Genomic DNA, 19,194 nt, shown 5'->3' with positions numbered 1-19,194 from the left:
ACTTAAAAAGGGCCAAGGTACACGTTTGAATTGACTTCAATAAACTGAACAGCCTTGAAAGTCCAGTAACCTAATTAATATGACACTTCAAAATCTGGATTAATGAGGTGTGACTATATTGGGCAAACTGTTTGGAAATGTCAATGTACCACCTGCCCTACGCTGATACAGTACAGTACAGTGACAGTGCTAGCTGCTGACTGGTACAGACTGCAGTGCCACACAGAAAAACCCTCTGTGGACTAATGAGTCTATTTTGTCAGAACCTTTGTGGCTTAAAGAGTTGAAGATTACAACTCAGCTCTTGCAAATAAAGAAGCATTTTTCTATGAGTATAATTAGTGTATTTCAGGCTATAAACTTGCTTTAGGAGGAGAGCAGACTCTGTTTGTAAGCTAATAAATCTGTGTGGGAATCGCATTTAACTCTTGACCCCAGTAAGAGTATCACACAGAGTTCATGGTCACCAGCACAGGCTGCATCAAAGAGAAGCCATGCGTAATGGGAGTGCTGGGTTACCAAGGTAATCCTGGCACTGTCAATGAAGCTTTAATCGAGACTGCAGTTTGTTATGTGTGATAGTGGGTGTCTGGAGCTTGATGCGGTTGTACGTCATTCCGAAACTTGTGCTGAGAATGGCAAAGAGTGGGTGTATTTGTCATCTATCTGGATTGAATTACTGCATTTACGGGAATAGAACTGTATTTCTCTATACAGCCCATTAACCTAGATTGCAAAATGTTAGTTTGGTCGGGACATTGGTAAATTCTTGGTAAGGAGTCATTACTACAATGACTGTGTCCATTTCTGTGTGAACAGTGTGCATGTTTGTGATGAAGACTGTTGATGAGTTGGGTTATGAAATGTGCAGCTGGTCTTGTGTTGGGATCATAAACCTGTATCCTTCAAAAAGTAAGGGTTTATTGAACTTCACAGTCTGATCTTTATTAGATGGAACGCTGGGCCTGTGTACCACTGTAGCTAATCAGAATTGAAGAGTTGCAGTAACAGTGACATTGTCACTGAACAAACACAACAGGTACAGGCAGCTGTTCTTCTGGTTTTAGTAAACAACAAATACTTGCCTTTAATACAGATGTTCCCAGTTATTTCACAGATGGAGGTAAGTAAGGCAAACCGATGGCAAGGCATGAAGGGAGAGATTGGGAAAGGTGACCGAAAGTTTGATTTGAAAAGATGGGTTTTGAAAGTAGTGGTTAAAGGTCGATAGAGTTGGAGAGGCAGAGGGGATCAAGGAGGGTGTTAGACAGAAGGACTGACATGGCTGGAGGCTCTGCCATCGGTAGTGGAGTGATGGGAGGCGAAGATGAGCTCAAGGTGTACGCAGGAGGTGATATCAGACTGCACAAGATGGGGACAGTCTAGACAAGGATGGGAATTTTAAATTGAATGTGTTGGGAGACGGAGAGCCAATATACCACAGCCAGGATGGAGATAATGGATGAGTGGTACAGGATACTGCTAGTGGAGATTCGGACAAGTTTGGAGTCAATAGGTTGTCGAGGTTAGCCAGGAGAGCATTGGAATAGTCGAGTCTGGAGAAAACATAGACTTGAATGGAGATTTTGGCAGAAGAGGCAATGAGAAAGGGGTGGAGGTGGAAATATATGGTATTGGTGATGGATAGGATGTGGGATATAAAGCTCAGCTTGGGGTCAAGCAATATGCCAAGGTTGTACGCAGCCTGGTTTAGTCTGGCTGGAAAGGCAGATGGCTGCGGTAACTCCAGTTCAACCAGGAATTGCTGCAGATGCTCTTGTTTGCAACAATCTGCTTTACATGTATATTTTTATCTCTCATTCTGTTGAGCATATATGTTAATTGTGCACTGAATGTGTGCTCCCTGAGAGGTGGGAGCAATGAGCCACCAACCAGCGATTTTAAAGTATAGATTTAGCAATATAGATCATATTTATTTTTTTGAATTTGGGAACTATAAACTTGATGTAATGGCAGGGCTGAGTATTAATGGATGCTAATTTAAAATTATTGGAAGAATTTATATTGGCAAATGTAATGTTAAAGTTATTTACCATGAAACCGCTGGAAAGTAACTGCAGAGTATGATGTTTTGGTAAATCATCGAATACTATTTGAGAAATCATCTTGTGGCCTTGTGCTCAATTCCTCGCCCATGCTGAAGGAGATTTAGCTTTTTTTTTTGGAGGATTGCCTATGAGTTTGTAGACTTCAGAACTTTTACAGAACTTGGGGAGAGTTGCGTGGCACTTGAGCAAATGAGAACTATTTATATTTATTTTACGAGTGAAATTGCTTCTTTGAAGCTGGCTAATTGCACAGGCATCTTGTATTAACCCTTTATTTAGTCACTGTTGTGTGGGTGGAGGCAAATCCTTCAGCCTGTACTCCACCCATGTGGGGAGAGACCACAAAAGCGCAATAAATGCTGACTAGTCTGGCGCTGATATTACTTCTTCGCCATGCTGTGTAAGATGACTTAGAACAATGCCACAGGCTGTTGCCACAACAACAAAAATCTTGCACTTACCTGCATTTCTGATGACAACGGTATTACTCAGCTGGGCGCAAATTAGAAAGAAACTCCCTACAAGTTCAAGAAATTAATCAGTTGTATCGGCTTTCAGACATAGATGTTGCTTGCGTGCCTTCAGTCTAGCACTTCTATATGGGAATTTAAATGGCATGTCAGAGACATCTAGTGGTCGGCAAAGGCTGGAAATGATAGCTAGTTAATAACTAGTTTATATTATTTCTTGGGAAGTTACTCGGTATCGAGCTTTGCAAACCACAGCCAGACCGTTGTTCAAATTATGGTTGGCAGTGCAATTTGATTTGAAAGACCATGGAAAAATGTACTGTGATCATTTTGATTAAAATAAACTTGGGGAGCAAACACGAAATATGATGAGAAAAATTCTACTCCAGTGCAATAAAAATATTGAAACCCTTTTAATTGACAATAAAAATGAGAACACGTGAATTCTGCTTTGCCCTGCTTTCCTTTGTTCTCCACATTGTTTCTCCTTTGGAGTGCTGGATTTAGACCAAAAAGTCGCGGATTTGAATTTCTGGCAGAGTTAACTTCGTCTTTCAACTTTTTGAGGGGGATAGAACAAGAAAGCAAGAGACTATTGTGTACAGTGTTTGGCATTGTGACAGTATTTTTACGTGGGTATTCCTGACAGTTTGGTAATAGAAATCGGGAGCAGCACTGCACCAAATAGACAATTATATCTAAAGGAGACCTACATATGTGGGTATTAATCTTTTTCTCTCGTTATAATTTTTTACGTTTTCTTCTACCGAGTCTCTTCTGTACATTTTTCTTGTTCAATAACTAACACTAACTTTGCTTGTCGTTCCTTCTGGCTGCTACATTTCATTTTGAAGGTTGGAACCAAATTAAAAACAGTAAATTGGAAGGGTTCTCACAGCTTTCAAGCCCTGTGTTTAAACCAATCAAGGGTCCAAATATTGAAAGTTGTTGCTGTAGATGCCAAAACTAAGCCTTGCCAATGAATGGTGACAGTTACTGGTGAGCAGGAGTGTGGCCAGACAAGTAAACTTGTCCTTGACCCGTTAAGAGTTAACATGGGTTGGGAACAGTGTACCCAAGGCTGTTCCTTCATGCATATGAGGGTTGATGAATTGTGTTTCACTTTATTCCCATGTTCAATTTTGTGGAAATCCTTCAGGAATGTCTTGAGTCTTCCTCAGCAGTTTATTAGGTTTCCACACTTAGGTTATCATGCTCGCCTCGCACGCGAAAAGTCCCCGGTTCGAGTCCGGGCGCAAACATTATTAGTGTCAGCTGTGACTCGGTGGATAGCACTCTCGCCTCTTGAGTCAGAAGGTTGTGGGTTCAAGTCCCACTCCAGGGATTTGAGCACAAAAAAATCTAGGCTGACTCTCCAGTGCAGTGATGAGAGTGCTGCACTGTCGGAGGTGCCGTCTTTTGGATGTGATGTTAAACCGAGGCCCCGTCTGCTCTCTCAAGTGGACGTAAAACATCCCATGGCACTATTTTGAAGAAGAGCAGGGGCGTTATCCCCGGTTGTCCTGACCAATATTTATCCATCAATCAACATAACATAAAAAAGCAGTTCATTTGGTCGTTATCATAGTGCTGTTTGTGCGCAATTTGGTTGCTCGTTTCCTACATTACAACAGTGACTACACTCCAAAAGTACTTCATTGGCTGTAAAGCGCTTTGAGACGTCCGGTGGTCATGAAAGGCGCTATGTAAATCCAAGTCTTTTTTTCTTTCTTTAAAACTGCAATTTTACTGTGATCATGTCATACAGTGAAACAATTTCTGTGACAGATATTCAACAAGCGTACCTTCAAGCTTTGAGCTTTGAATTTTGAAGGGTGGTGGACAAATCCCTGTCCAGCATTATATGATGCATAGGGAAAGTAAAGGATTCCAAACTGCTGCTTTTGATGTACTTTAAGGACTTGGACTTGGGGTTACAGAGCACAATTTTGAAATTTGTGGATGACACGAAACCTGGAAGTGTAGTAAACAGTGAGGAAGATAGTAATGGACTTCAAGAGGACTGGGCAAACTGGTGCAATAGCCAGACACATGGCAGATGTAATTTTTCACAGAAGTGTGAGGTGATATATTTTGGTAGAAAGATTGAGGAGAAACAATACATGCTAAATGATACAATTTTAATGGAGTGCAAGAAGAGCGAGACCTTGGGGGTGTTTGTACGCACATCTTTGAAGGTGGCGGAACAGGTTAATATCGCAGTTAATGAAGCATATGGAATCCTGGGCTTTATTAATAGAGGCATAGAGTACAAATATCCAGGAAGTTATGCTAAACCTGTATAAAACACTAGTTCAGTCCCAGCTGGAAGATTGTGTCCAATTCTAGGTACCACACTTTAGGAAGAACATTGAAAGCTTTGGAGAGGGTACAGAAGAGATTTACAAGAATGATTCCAGGAATGAGGGATTACAGATATGTGGATAGACTGGAGAAGCTGGGGTTGTTCTTCTTAGAGCAGAGAAGGCTCAGAGGAGATAAGATATTTAAAATCATGAAGGGTTTAGGTAGAGTAAATAAAGAGAAACTGTTTCCAATGGCTGAAGGGTCAATAACCAGAGGGCATAGATTTAAGGCGATTAGCAAAAGAACCAGAGGTGACACGAGGAAAACTTTTTTAATGCAACAAGTGGTTAGGATTTGGAATTCATTGCCTGATGGGGTGATGATGGATACAGAGTCTATAGTAGCCTTCAAAAGGGAATTGGTTAAATAATTGAAGAAAAAATCCCCTCATCCGGCACAGGCCAGGTCCTGAGAGTGCTGGATAAGAGAGGTTCATTCTGTATTGACATTTACCGTAACTTCACGTTGGAGGATCTCCAACTTTGCTAAGACACAGCCAGCATTCGGCAAAGTTTTATTTTGAAGAATTTGTTAAAATGTTCAGTCTTCTGCCTCTTATACATGCCTGTTTTAATATGTTTCCAGTTGTATTCCCAATTGAACTGGCTCTAGGCCGGATTGCAACTTTTAACTTTTCTTGGGATGAAGTAACTCCTACTGGTGTTATTTGAGCTTTGTTACTTGTCTAATAGCCAGATTTTGGTCTCTCCTTTCAAGAAGTTCCTTGCCATATGACGCAATGTCATCTGATTGATTCATTGATTTTTTTTTGCTATTCTGGTTTTCTTCACTTGCAAGTTCCGTATGTTCCCTGCTTACCTGCCTACTGTTCTCCAGATGTGGTGTCCTCGCTGAAGGGGCTATGATGCATGTTTGAGCCTGAACACTTAGACTGCAGCGGCATCGCAACTCGGCCTGATCATGTCCACCCACATGCTTCCACCAGGCTTTTACTTCAGAACAATGGCAACATAGCTGACTTACCTTTCCTTTGCCCAAGGATGCGGAGACTAATTGGACCGTTGCTGTTGTTGTCCCAGTTGCAATCAGCACAGGAATTGTACAGTTCAGTTACTTATTAAGCTATGGGTGGAGGGGGGGAAGGGGAGGAGAGAAACAGGTTTTCTTTTATGGTCGAAATGGCCTCCTTCCGTGCTGTAAATTTCTATGATTCTATGGTGGGTTATTTTACTCAGCAAGGTGACAGATATCAGTACTGGGGAATGGAAGTTCCCACCACCAATTCTGTCACTCATTGTCAGCGCCAAGCAGTCCCGTCAGAAGTAGCATAGCGCCTGAACAAGGTGCCATCACCTCGGAATAACACACTCAGTCGCACCAGCGTGAATGTTACTGCCAGCTCCTGTGGCCTCTAAATGAAGTTGCCAGTTTAATGCAGGTTAGTGTCCAATTTTATGCTGAAGAGTCTGCACGAATCGGGGATTGAGTTGAAATCTTTATTACAGAGACAGGAGAAACTCATCCAAATGGCATCAATATGGGTTGGAATAGACCTGAATCCCAGAAGTGAAAGGGCAGTGTGTTAATCCACAGCTTCATTTGTTTTATTTCTATGTTGGAAGTATCAGTGATTTGTGGCTAAACCATTGTACCTGTATCGCAGATGGTATTTCCTTGTCCAGCTTATTGTCTCTGAATCGTCTACCTTGGATCTCTGATCGCCTTCATTTTCATTTTATCAACTACATATTTGGGAAATAGTCTGTGAAAACTTTCAGTTCTTCATTACTGCAAATTTTAAATGACCTGGTCACCACCTTATTATCCCATCTCAAAATAAAATGACATTGAGAATGATGACTCTCTGTGAGAGTTAGCATGTAGTCTGTGGTTGTTACCACAGCTTGTGAGGTCCAAGTTCTTTTATATACATGCATACACATTCTTGTATCGAAACAAACCTAACTTCGCATTAAAGAATTTAGCATGCAGAACTCTAAAAGCCTTTCTCAGCTGGATGCACTACAGTTTCTTGCTTGGATTCCAATGCAAATTTGAAGCTGATTTGCATTTGAATTCTTGGGGATAAACGATGGAATAACCAAAGCGCAGTTAATACTGAATGAAGTATCCTTTCACATGTTTGATTTATGTTGCCTCAGTAGCATGCTGACTTCTCTGAGATATCTGCAGTAAAATACACTAGGGCAAAGAATTAGTCTAACTTGCACTAGAAGCTCCACACAATCACACTTCTGGCTTCCATATCCTCGAGTGTCCTAAAGGTATGCAAAGGTACACTGTTTAATTTGCACAGCTACAAGCTGCTACAATGATCACTTCAGCCAAAGTATAGACACACTCCTGTTGTGCAGAAAAGTCATCATCACATCTGAACTTTTGCAAGTTGCAAAACATAATTATAGCTGCTTCGATGAAACTTGTACATTTGCCTCCTCGTTGTAAAGTTACAACGGTGAGAGCTAATTTCCAAACTATGATCTAAATATTAATACTTTATTTGGGGGTGGGGTAGGACCTTTTGACGCTTAAAATTTCACTGGTGTAGCCACCAAATATTTGAACTCGCAAGTGAGCTCAAATGATCAATACCAATAAAATTTAAAGATTGTGAGGGGGATTGACAGGGTAGATGCTGAGAGGTTGTTACCCCTGGTTGGAGTGTTTAGAACTAGGGGGCACAGTCTCGGGATAAGGGGTAGACCATTTAAGACTGAGATGAGGAGGAATTTCTTCACTCAGAAGGTTGTGAATCAAAGAGGGCCGTGGATGCTGAGTCTCTGAATATATTCAAGGCTGAGATAAATAGATTTTTTGGAGTCTAGGGGAATCAAGGGATATGGAGATCAGGCGGGAAAGTGGAGTTGAGGTCGATGATCAGCCATGATCTTATTGAATTGCGGAACAGGCTTGAGGGGCCATATGGCCTACTCCTGCTCCTATTTCTTAATGTTCTTAAAATGTAAATCTGATTTTGCAGCCTGCTGCTCCATGTTGTGTCTGATGAGCATTTAGACTCTGCTTTTGTTGATTAAGTCCTGCTGCAGTTGGAAAATTGTGATAGTATTGGAAGGTAATCTGTGCCAATTGAGGCTTATCCCAGCATGTGGGCAGGGTGGAAGACCCAGCAGAGAAAAATGATTAGAACATTTCCTGATCCAATAGAACTGTTCCTTATATTTAATTCTTTCTACCTATGATATAAATATTAATCCTTTAACTTGCATCATACTGAACTGCTGAAGAAGCTGTATGGTTTGGACTGGTGATACTCATGCAAACGATGTGCTACATGGTGGTACCTGACGATGACCTCGTGAACCAGTATTCGTGTCCTGAAAGAAACTGGCCCATTCTCAACTCGTGTTTGAATGTGCAGTCCATGTAAGCTTTGAACCATTTGGGACCCCTGCACTCATTCACATTTATTGGGAACATGCCCGTTCCTCCCTCGGTCTCAATGATAAGTTTTAAAGTAAAGAATTGGACAAGCAAATAGTGATGTAAGTATTTCATTTTTTTCCCCTGCAGTGAGTTTGAACACTGCGTTTAAGAACATGCTGGGCTTTTCCTAACATTTTATATGATAAATATTCTGTGCACCATCTTAGAAATAGGTATTGTGAATTATTTTAATTATTTACAATGAAGACCAAAGATTCAATGAGAGCAAAAATGTATCCTGTGTTTAAAGCATTTTTAAGAACATCAATTATTTTAAAGATGAAACGCAGTTGTATTTGAAGGATCTCACACATGTTTAACAGCCATTTAGAAAATATTTTGACCTCCATTTCTTTTCTCTATTACTTTTAAAATAAGTGCAAAGACTAGCTCATCAGTTATTAGATTAAATACTGTTTACATTCAGTAAATCTCAGTAAAATTTGCAATCTGCTTTGTTCATTTGATCTATTGGCTAAATCTACATTATGTCTCTCGTCTGTTCAAATATATATGAGAAAATGATTGAGAATGCAATAGAATTAAGCAATCTTGATCCTGCTGTACAGTTTTCTCTTGGGACTTCAGATTATACATTTATATTGAACAATAATTTGCCGCGGTTATTATCGAACATACTTTTTGCATTATCCTAAGAGCGAGGGAGTGGGACAAACTGGATTACTCTTCGAAAGAGCCGGCACAGACTCGATGAGCCGAATGGCCTCCTTCTGTGTGCTACTATTCTAGGTTTCTGTAACACAGCAATTCCTAGGGTTCTGTACTGATACTTTGCTGTTTTACAGTGGCAAACATATGAAGTATATTTTTGAGATTTACATTTCATCATCTCTGATTTATAACATCCGTTGCTTTCATCTGTTTGTTTTTTTAAGTGAGTTGACTTTCTGTGGCGCTAATTGCTGTCGCAGAGGATTTCCGCATGTTGCTGTTTTTCTTTGGTCACAGGAAAATATCAGCCGATGACGTGAAGTTCTGAAGACACAACCCAGCAATGGAACTGCTCAGCTGGCTTCCCACAATATCACTTGCGCTGCAGAGTTGTTGCTGAAACAACACACACAATGCGCAAGGCACCACAATGTCAAAGTGCACAATATTTTAAGATGGCTGTTTTATTTTCTATTTGAAGTTGCAGTATATATGGTAAGTTATTGCTTTAAAAAAAAGGCTGTCCCCTCCCCGTTTTCTGTTCTGCAATTCTAAAGGTGCTTTGTTATTGGAGTATTGTTCCATAGGTGCCAAGAGCCCTTCAGAACCATGCTCAAGCGGCTATTTTTCCTGATTGTGCCTTGACGTGGTGTCAGAAGACAGTTGTGTTCTGTGGGGTAGGGGTGGGGGTGGGGGGTGGGGTGAGAGAGAGAGAGAGAGAGAGAGAGAGAGAGAGAGAGAGAGAGAGAGAGAGAGATCAAAGCTGTACCTAGCTCTGTTTGCACGTGCGTACTTTCTAGCAGAGCTCCTGGGATAATAATTAGGAATGAGAACTCTGGCTGGCCTCCCACATTCTACCCTATGTAAATTAGAGGTGATCCAAAATTCGACTGCCCATGTCCTAACTCAAACCAAGTCCCGCTCACCCATTACCCCCATGTTCGCTGACCTACTTTGGCACCTGGTTAAGCAACACCTCTATTTCAAAATTTTCATCCTTGTTTTCAAATCCCTCCATGGCTTCACCCCTCCCTATCTCTGTAATCTCCTCAAGCCCCACAACCCTCCGAGATATCTGTGCTCCTGTAATTCTGCCCTCAGTGGTGGAAGTGCATCCGGGAGGGCACTGAGCTTCTCGAGTATTGTCGCCGAGAGCATACAGAAATCAAGCGCAGGCAGCGGAAGGAGCGTGCAGCAAACCAGTCCCACCCACCCCTTCCCTCAATGACTATCTGTCCCACTTGTGACAGAGACCGTGGTTCTCGTATTGGACTGTTCAGCCACCTAAGAATTCTTGCTAAGAGTGGAAGCAAGTCTTCCTCGATTCCGAGGGACTGCCTATGATGATGATGATGACTGTAAAGTATTTGGCTGGAATATAGTTATATGATAAAATTAGAATGGTGGCATAGGAGGGTTTCAGAATAATTTGACATTTTTAAGAGGAGGGGCGTTGAACTACAACAGAAATGTGATGGGATATAAAATGTCTTTCTGTTACAATCACTGACTAGTGGAAATAGTTTTCCCTAATGACTTTGTGAAAGCGCTCATGATATTGAGCACCTCAGCAGATCTTTTAACTGTCTCTATTCTGCTGAAGAGAGCCTTTGTCTTTCTAGTCTCCGTGCACAACTAAAGCCTCTGGTGTCTGGTATCATTCTAGTGAATCCGTTCTGTACACCTTACATAGTTAAAGCACAGTGTAGCTGTACTGCACTTTCCCAGTTATGCAACAAAATTATTTATCTGCTTTCTTTCAAAAAGGCAATTATCTGCACATTAAAATTATACTTTATTTTGTTCTCAAAAATGCACATTGACTAAGAGTAAGGCTCAATAAATCTTTACAAGATAGGTAGAGATCTTTTAAAAATAGTCTTTTTGCTCATTTCCACCCCCATTACGCACCTTGGGACGTTTTGCTACGTTAAAGGCACTATATATGTGAAAGTTGTTAAATTCCTAATTTTTCCAGGTTAAGGGATTGGTTTAAAAAAAGAACATCTTTCAGATGATTTTCAAGAGTTTTGAAACAGGGACAGCTTCAACATTAAAATTACATTTCATTTTGTTTAAAATTCATATGAAAATGTCTTCTATCTCATTCATGCATCACAATTTTATAATTCTAAATCGCTAACTGCACAAGCATCAGATGAACTAGCAGAAAGTGACATTTTCCCTGATTCTTGAGGGAACCCACAGTGCATGCATGGCATGCTACTGATGTCATCGGGCATGATGTATGTATACGTGTGATAACGCAATGTGTGTGTATCCTGGGATCCGCCATTCAGTGCCAAATTCTGGCAGCGACTTGAGGCAAGTTCACGGTTATATTCATGAGCTGTTTAATAAGTTCCTCTTTAATAATACCTCTGCTGAGGTAAAAATAAACAAACAAGTGTGCCAATATTAACTTTGAGACGACCATCAGTTTAAATGAATTAAAAAGTTGACCGCCCTTTTCACGTTCAGAAACTCACAAAGACATTATCTATGTTTTTTGGAGAGGGGAAAATTAATCCATAAAACAGATTGCTTCACCTTGTCGCTGTGGTCATTTAAGGCAGTGCTCTGGTGTTCCGACATTCACAGCAGATTGATAGGATGTGGGGTCTTTGATATTCCTCACATGGTAAGTTTTTAATAACAAGTACGCAGACTAGTGGACGCAAAGTCATTTCTCAAAGGAAAGGCGCAAAAATCAGAGACCATGAACTGCACTGAGCCCACCTATATTAGATTCAGCATAATTAGCATCTTATGGGCAAGCTCCAGTGATGGATAACTCCCCTCATTGGGGACATGACCCACTAGTGCAGTCATTTGTAATGCCGACCGCTGAATGTAACAGCTGCCAACACGCGCTTGCTGGAACTTTTTAAATTGCTGTTGAGACTCATGAAAGTGGTACCCGTGAACCGTGCAAATAATTCTGGGTTGTCGTTTAGTTTAACTGCCTGATTAGTCCCTCGCTTGTTTTCTTGACGTTTACTGTAGTTCAAACTAAATGCTGATTTAAAAAAAAAACTGATTTATTATGGCTGATTTTATCCCAGTTTTCTTCTGGTGTTTAATGCTAAAAACAAAAACTGAAAAATGTGCCCAAAAATCTGGTTCTTGCATCAGCCTTTAAAGCTCTTTAACAATAGTTGTGGATGAAGAAGGGCATGTGTGCCATCCTAACTTATCTATCCAGAACAAAATACCCCGCCCCTCCCCCCCCCCGCAATCACACCATCCACCTGTTGGGTCAATAATTCTACCACCATACCCTAACTGGCAGTCCAATTTTGTAAAGAAGCATTTCTAGATTCTAAATTTACCATTCACTATTTTGAATGCTCACAGTTTAGTGTTCTGAATTTACTTTTTCTGTATGATTTACTATCTTGTATGTTTCTACAGTAAAAGGTCACCTTCCTTAGAAAATAGGAGCAGTAGTAGGCCATAACGGCCCTTTGAGCCTGCTCCGCCATTCAATAAGATCATGGCTGATCTGATCATGGACTCAGTTCCACTTCCCTGCCCGCTCCCCATAACCCCATTTCCCTTTATCGTTTAAGAAACTGTCTATTTTTGTCTTCAATTTATTCAATGTCCCAGCTTCCACAGTTCTCTGAGGCAGCAAATTCCACAGATTTATAACCCTCAGAAGAAATTTCTCCTCATCTCTGTTTTAAATGGGCAGCCCCTTATCCTAAGATAATGCCCTCTAGTTCTAGTCTCTCCCATCAGTGGAAACATCCTCTCTGCATCCACCTTGTCAAGCCCCCTCATAATCTTATACGTTTCGATAAGATCACCTCTCATTCTTCTGAATTCCAATGAGTAGAGGACCAACCTACTCAACCTTTCCTCACAAGTCAACCCCCTCATCTCCGGAATCAACCTAGTGAACCTTTTCTGAACTGCCTCCAAAGCAAGTATATTCTTTTGTAAATATGGAAACCAAAACATGCTCGCAGTATTCCAGGTGTGGCCTCACCAATACCCTGTATAGCAGTAGCAAGACTTCCCTGCTTTCATACTCCATCCCCTTTGCAATAAAGGTCAAGATTCCATTGGTCTTCCTGATCACTTGTACCTGCATACTATCCTTTTGTGTTTCATGCACAAGTACCCCCAGGTCCCACTGTACTGCAGCACTTTGCATGGCTGATCCTCTATCTCAACACCATATTCCTGCTTTCTCCCCATACCCCTTGATGCCTTTTGTGTCTAGAAATCTATCTATCTCCTTCTTAAATATATTCAGTGAATTGGCCTCCACAGCCTTCTGTGGCAGAGAATTCTACAGGTTCACCACCCTCTGAGTGAAGACATTTCTTCTCACCTCCGTCCTAAATTTCCTACCCCGTATCCTGAGACTGTGACCCCTTGCTCTAGACTTCCCAGCCAGGGGAAACATCCTTCCCGCATCCAGTCTGTCCAACCCTGTCAGAATTTTATACGTTTCAATGCGATCCCCCCTCATTCTTCTAAACTCTAGTGAATACAGGCCTAGTCAACCCAATCTCTCCTCATACGACAGTCCTGCCATCTTAGGAATCAGTCTGGTGAACCATCGCTGCACTCACTCTATGGCAAGTATATCCTTTCTTGGGTAAGGAGACCAAAACTGCACACAATAATCCAGGTGCGGTCTCACCAAGGCCCCGTATAACTGTAGTAAGACATCTTTGCTCCTGTACTCTCATCCTCTTGCAATGGAGGCCAACATACCATTTGCCATCCTAACTACTTGCTGCACCTGCATATTTGCTTTCAATGACTGGTGTACAGGACATTTGTACATCGACATTTCCTAAGCTGTCACCATTTAAATAATACTTTGTCTTTGTTTTTCCTACCAAAGTTCAACCTTCAAGGTTGAAAAGCCCAGTTTTATCTCGTTTTTCTTCCCAAGTCCTTTGACCATAGGAATTAGTTTTGTGGCTCTCTTCTGCACAGCCTCCCGGGATTAAATGTCTCCCTTGTGTGTCAGTGACCAGAAGTGGACACAGTACTCTGCAGACTAACTAGAGCACTGTGCACTTTGAGCATGAATTTTTCACTTCTACAGATTTACATGCTGCCACAAACATGGGTTTAAGTTTTCAGCAGATGTTGCAGTCTTTTGGGTATCAATGAGCAGGTACAAACACTCCTGAACGAGGAGGAAGGTGTGTGAAAACTATGCTTGGAACATTGAGTGCTTCTGCTACATGTGCTATTAAAGAATGAGTCAGTCAGGGATGGTCTATATTTTCACACTCCTCTCCGCTCACTAGATGAGTGTAAGTCTTACCTATCATCTGTCATGGCTAGCTGTGACCTATTCAATTTACAGTACTTGCAGTACAGTCTTGTTGCCAGATCTGTTAATGTATATGGTACTGTCAGTCAGTATCCGCCAATGGCTCAGTGGATAGCACATTCTGCTCTGAATCAGAAGGTTGAGAGTTCAAGTGCCACTCCGGAGACTTGAGTACAAAAATCTAGACTGATGCTCCAGTCGAGTATTGAGGGAGTGCTGCACTGTCGGAGGTGCCATCTTTCGGATGAGACATTAAATCGAGGCCCCGCCTGCTCTCGGGTGGACAGAAAAAAATCCCAAGGCACGATTTTGAAGAGCACGGGAGTTCTCCGTGGTGTCCTGGCCAATATTTATCCCTCAAATCAGCATCTCTCAAACAGATTATCTGCTCATTATCACATTATTGTTTGTAGGAGCTTGCTGCATGCAAATTGGCTGCTATGTTTCCTACATTGCAAAGTGACTACACTCCAAAAAGTACTTCATTGGCTGTAAAGTGCTTTGGGACGTATGGTGGTTGTGAAAGGCGCTATATAAATGCAAGTCTTTCTTACTGATGCATTGCAAGGAAACCATACATGCCAATATTCTATAATGAATATTGGGAAAACCGAAGCCTTTGTTTTCGGTCCCCACCACAAACTCCGTTCCCTAGCCACTGACTCCATCCCTCTCTCCAACTTCTGGACTGTACCACACTGTTCGCAAACTTGGTGCCATATTTGACCCTGAAATGAGCTTTCGACTACATATCCGCAGCATAACGAAGACCGCCTATTTCCACCTCCATAACATCGTCCGTCTCCACCCTTGCCTCAGCTCATCTGCTGCTGAAATCCCCACACATTGGTGGCCGTGCTTTCTGTTGCCTAGGCCCCAAGCTCGGGAACTCTCTGCCTCTGTACCCCTCTCCTCCTTCAAGACACTCCTTAAAACATGCCTCTTTGACCACCTTTGCTAATTTCTACTTAAGCAGCTCTGTCTCAAATTTTTATCGCATAATACTCCTGTGAAGTGCCTCGGGACATTTCATGACATTAAAGGCGCTATATAAATACAAGTTGTTGTCTCTGATGCTTTATGAATGCGGTTTAATGTCATTTTTGCATCACTGAGATATGGTTTCTTATTTGCAGTGAATCAAAAGTGACAGTATAATTAAGAGTCGGGTCCTGATGTTCTCTCCCATCACTTCGACGCGAGGCAGCACGAGGTAAAACGTGTGTGGTACTAAATCAGATTTAAAAAGTGGTTGCATTGGAGAATGCGGGCCCTCCTGTACACGCTCGCAAAACATTTAATATTTACCGTCTGGGGGCAGAACTCTGCGCACATGTACTTGCATGCACAGGGCTCTCTTTAGCAATCAGAGTGCCTGTTTGCAGCCAGGAGTTATAAATTAGGTGGTGCCAGCTGCAAACCACTGAATGCAGCGATTGGCCTCGAGCCAATAGTGCAGTGTAAGCACAGCTTTAATTCATCACCTCAAATTACTGGCATCAGTGACAGTCCTGTAACCACCAGTACTTCTCCCTGGTTTTATATAACTGAAAATCATCTATCCAGGCACAGCCCATTTGGAGGAGCAGCAATCTGTAATTGTACTGTATTTTCATGGTTCAAGGGTACACTACCAGAATTATACATCATTACACTTCAATTAAATCCTGGTCACAGCATGCTGTAAAAGTTTTTTTTTGTGGCCCCAGAAAAATCAATTTGAAAATCTTTTACGATGGTTTGTCACACAAGAATTATGAAAGAGGGTAAGGAACTTCAAAAATGGCGCTCAAAAGGGGCATGTTTGGGAACTGTCGGTATGCCTGGCTTCTGTAGATTAACTTATTGAAGTATGCAAAAGTATTTAATCAGATTTTAACCCAACTTAATCAGTCATCGAAAAAGCAAAAGGGAAAAAGCAAATGCTGGAATCACTCAGCAGATCAGGGAGCATCTGTGGACAGAATAACCTGGTCTATGCTCCACTTCTGGACCCATATCGGAACTGTTTTGATCAGTGACCCTTCGCTTTTACAAGTTTCGGATTCCATTGTAAAAATGAAGGTATTGGAGACCACGTCGGGCCTGGCTATGCATCTAAACCGTTGGTCGATAAATCTTAATTTGTCACTTTTTTAAAGCAACTTCTGATTGAATTTTCACACACAACGGAACCAACCAACTTCTGCTCCTCAGATTCTGTCTTCCTTTCCAAAAGGGATCTACAGGTATTCGAAGCCACTCATTAATATCTAATCTGAACCATTAACACTGGTGTAAATCACTTGATTGGGTTTTAACAAACGTACACTCATTGAGGACTTGCATTAAGAAAAAGGGATAATAGAAATTGTCCTGTTGATTTGTGAACACACATTCCCAAGAGTCCAGCACGGAGTTTAAAAAAAAATCATTGCACTGGGTGACGAACCCACATGACTTCAGTGGTTTAGAGTTTCTGTTGAAAATAGTGCAGAAATTGGTAAAAGACCATCTGTTATAGTCAGCTCAAGGATATAGCATCTCTCGTTTGTGTTGGTGGTTCCACTCCATCTAACACTAGAAATATTTAGTATCCTGTTGAACTCTGCTCTGTACTTTTATGTACATGTTGAGAAACACTAGCATCTTCAGGAGGCTGCTGTTTTTTTATCCTCTCTCGATTAAATTGCAAGTGTTCACACTTGCATTTGACATGCTATCTTGCTTACTTTCAACGGGTGTGAGTGAGACTTCTGTTACATTTATTGCACTGGTTGCACAACTTTTATGGCAGAGCATTGATTTTGCTGAACTTGAGTTAAATATTTCAGATGTGCATCATCTCAATCTGCTCTAATTTGCTTTGTTGCCTGGGCCACATACTGACTGTGGTTGAGAGGGTGGCTGATCTGCTGGGGCCCAGCCTCAAGGACTTTCCAGAGAGTGGTTTGATGATATCATGGGCTCCACTTATTCTTTCAGGCTCTTCCTCCAAAGTGATGTAAGCCCCACATCCCACGACTCACTGCACCACAATGCTGATTGTTTATTATTTTCCACTATATTTTTTTCATGTATTTAATTTGTATTAGCCCTGTGCCACACCCATGCTTGACCATGAAGCAAGCTGTTTCTTGAGTCCACAGTTTCATTCTTTAGCTGTTCTGTAACTGTAATGAGTTTGAGCAGTGCTGTCTGCCTCTGCTGATTTCCCTCTGTAAAAGTGCATTTCTGCTAGGTACCTGCGCACATCACTCTGGCGAAGATTGATGCCAAACCTCTACGAGCACAGAGGTCTGGACAGTGGTACTAATTTGCTTTTACACCTTACTGTATGTGACTAATTTACTTGTCTGGTATTCTGCTAAAGAAATTTTCCTGCTGAGAATACTGTACTTTAATCTATTAAAGCAACTAAAATGACTTAAATCTGCTCTGTTTAAAATTTTTATAGAGGATATAGGAGATTCTTATAACGTTTTAATATTTATCTTTGGTTGTGCACTCATTTCATTTTTTTTTTGTGACTTACCTTTTTTTAAAAAAAAATAATTTGCATCCTGAACACCTCTGCCTCCAGTACAAACTGTAAAATCTCCTGTTTGTAGCAACCAGCGATTTAATGGAAAGTCCTGAGTGCAATGCTACTAAAGTGTATTAGAGCTACATCTAAAGATGTTAATGCCATTGGTACTTTTAACACTGCAGACTGTTAACTGATCAATACTTGAGGGTGGATTTCCAGGCTGCATTTGATATCATGACCCGAGCAAGAAATGCTTGATTGGTTTTTAAAACCTCCGAGCACTGAGATCATGTTACAGCCTTTAACTCACTCCAGGGTACTGTATATGTTACTTCGTTGAGGTTTTTTTTTGTCCAAAAGTGCTATCGCAGCAGTACTTGAAGTTGTTCAGCAGTGCCTGTAATCTGCAGAGGGCTGTGACTACCCTTTGTGAGTATTCACAAGATTGCACATTTTTTCACCGAATTGGACAGTGTATTTTTAAAAATGTGGACTACAGTGATCTTTATTCGTGTGTTTCAGAGCCTGCAGAGGGCCTCGTACAATCCATTTCATCTCCCGAGCACCCCTTTTGTTTTCCAATATTGCGTGTACTGGTTTTCTTTCTTTTTGTAAAATGTCAGCAGCGTTGTAAGGAGTTAGTGAATTACATGGCTGAGGGCACAACAGCCACATGTATCCACTTGCAAAACTATTGAGGGATGATCGGTTTCACTCTTCAGAATTAAATAAAATAAATGTTCAGGTCTACAGGCATATAGGATATAAATGATCATAGAAAATTCTGTGTGTTTTCCGATGGCTCAACAAGTTCATCCAGATAAGTATCTAAGTTGGATAATCCAGAAGGACCGAGATGAGGAGAAACTTCTTCACTCAGAGAATTGTGAACCTGTGGAATCCTCTACCACCGAAAGTTGTTAAGGCCAGTTCGTTGAATATATTTAAAAGGGAGTTAGATGTGGCCCTTACGGCTAAAGGAATCAAGAGGTATGCAGAGAAAGCAGGAATGGGGTACTAAAGTTGCAAAAATGATCAGCCATGATCATATTGAATGGTGGTGCAGGCTCGAAGGGCCGAATGGCCTACTCCTGCACCTATTTTCTATGTTTCAGTCTGCAGTCTGTGCTGGGGCTACAGTAGGGGTGCTGGAACTGACCTCCGTGGCCCTGATTAGGAAGGGGAACATTCACTCGGATTCACATTCCTGATTGCTGTTTTGTATTTCCTGCTGGAAGTGAGTCTGGGTGTTGGGGATAAGAATAGGCTTGGCTATGATGTGCCCTTCCCCATCCAAGCTGCCAATATTTATTACCGAGGCTCGGACATAAATAATGGCCACTCGGTAAGTTCCCGAGGAATGTCTGGTATGTGTAG

General features: G+C 41.4%; 1 protein-coding gene across 5 annotated transcripts in view; it reads left to right on the top strand.

Annotated features, from left to right (window-relative positions):
* LOC139227941 (fibroblast growth factor receptor substrate 2-like) overlaps positions 1-19,194 on the top strand; it is a 73,873-nt gene that overhangs the window by 21,938 nt on the left and 32,741 nt on the right. The gene's annotated exons all lie outside the window — the stretch shown is intronic.

The sequence above is a fragment of the Pristiophorus japonicus genome, chromosome 17, assembly GCF_044704955.1.
Source record: "Pristiophorus japonicus isolate sPriJap1 chromosome 17, sPriJap1.hap1, whole genome shotgun sequence".
NCBI classification, from domain to species: Eukaryota; Metazoa; Chordata; class Chondrichthyes; family Pristiophoridae; genus Pristiophorus; species Pristiophorus japonicus.
The sequence above is the reverse complement of the archived record's forward strand: the minus strand, read 5'-3'. Positions and strand labels throughout refer to the sequence as shown.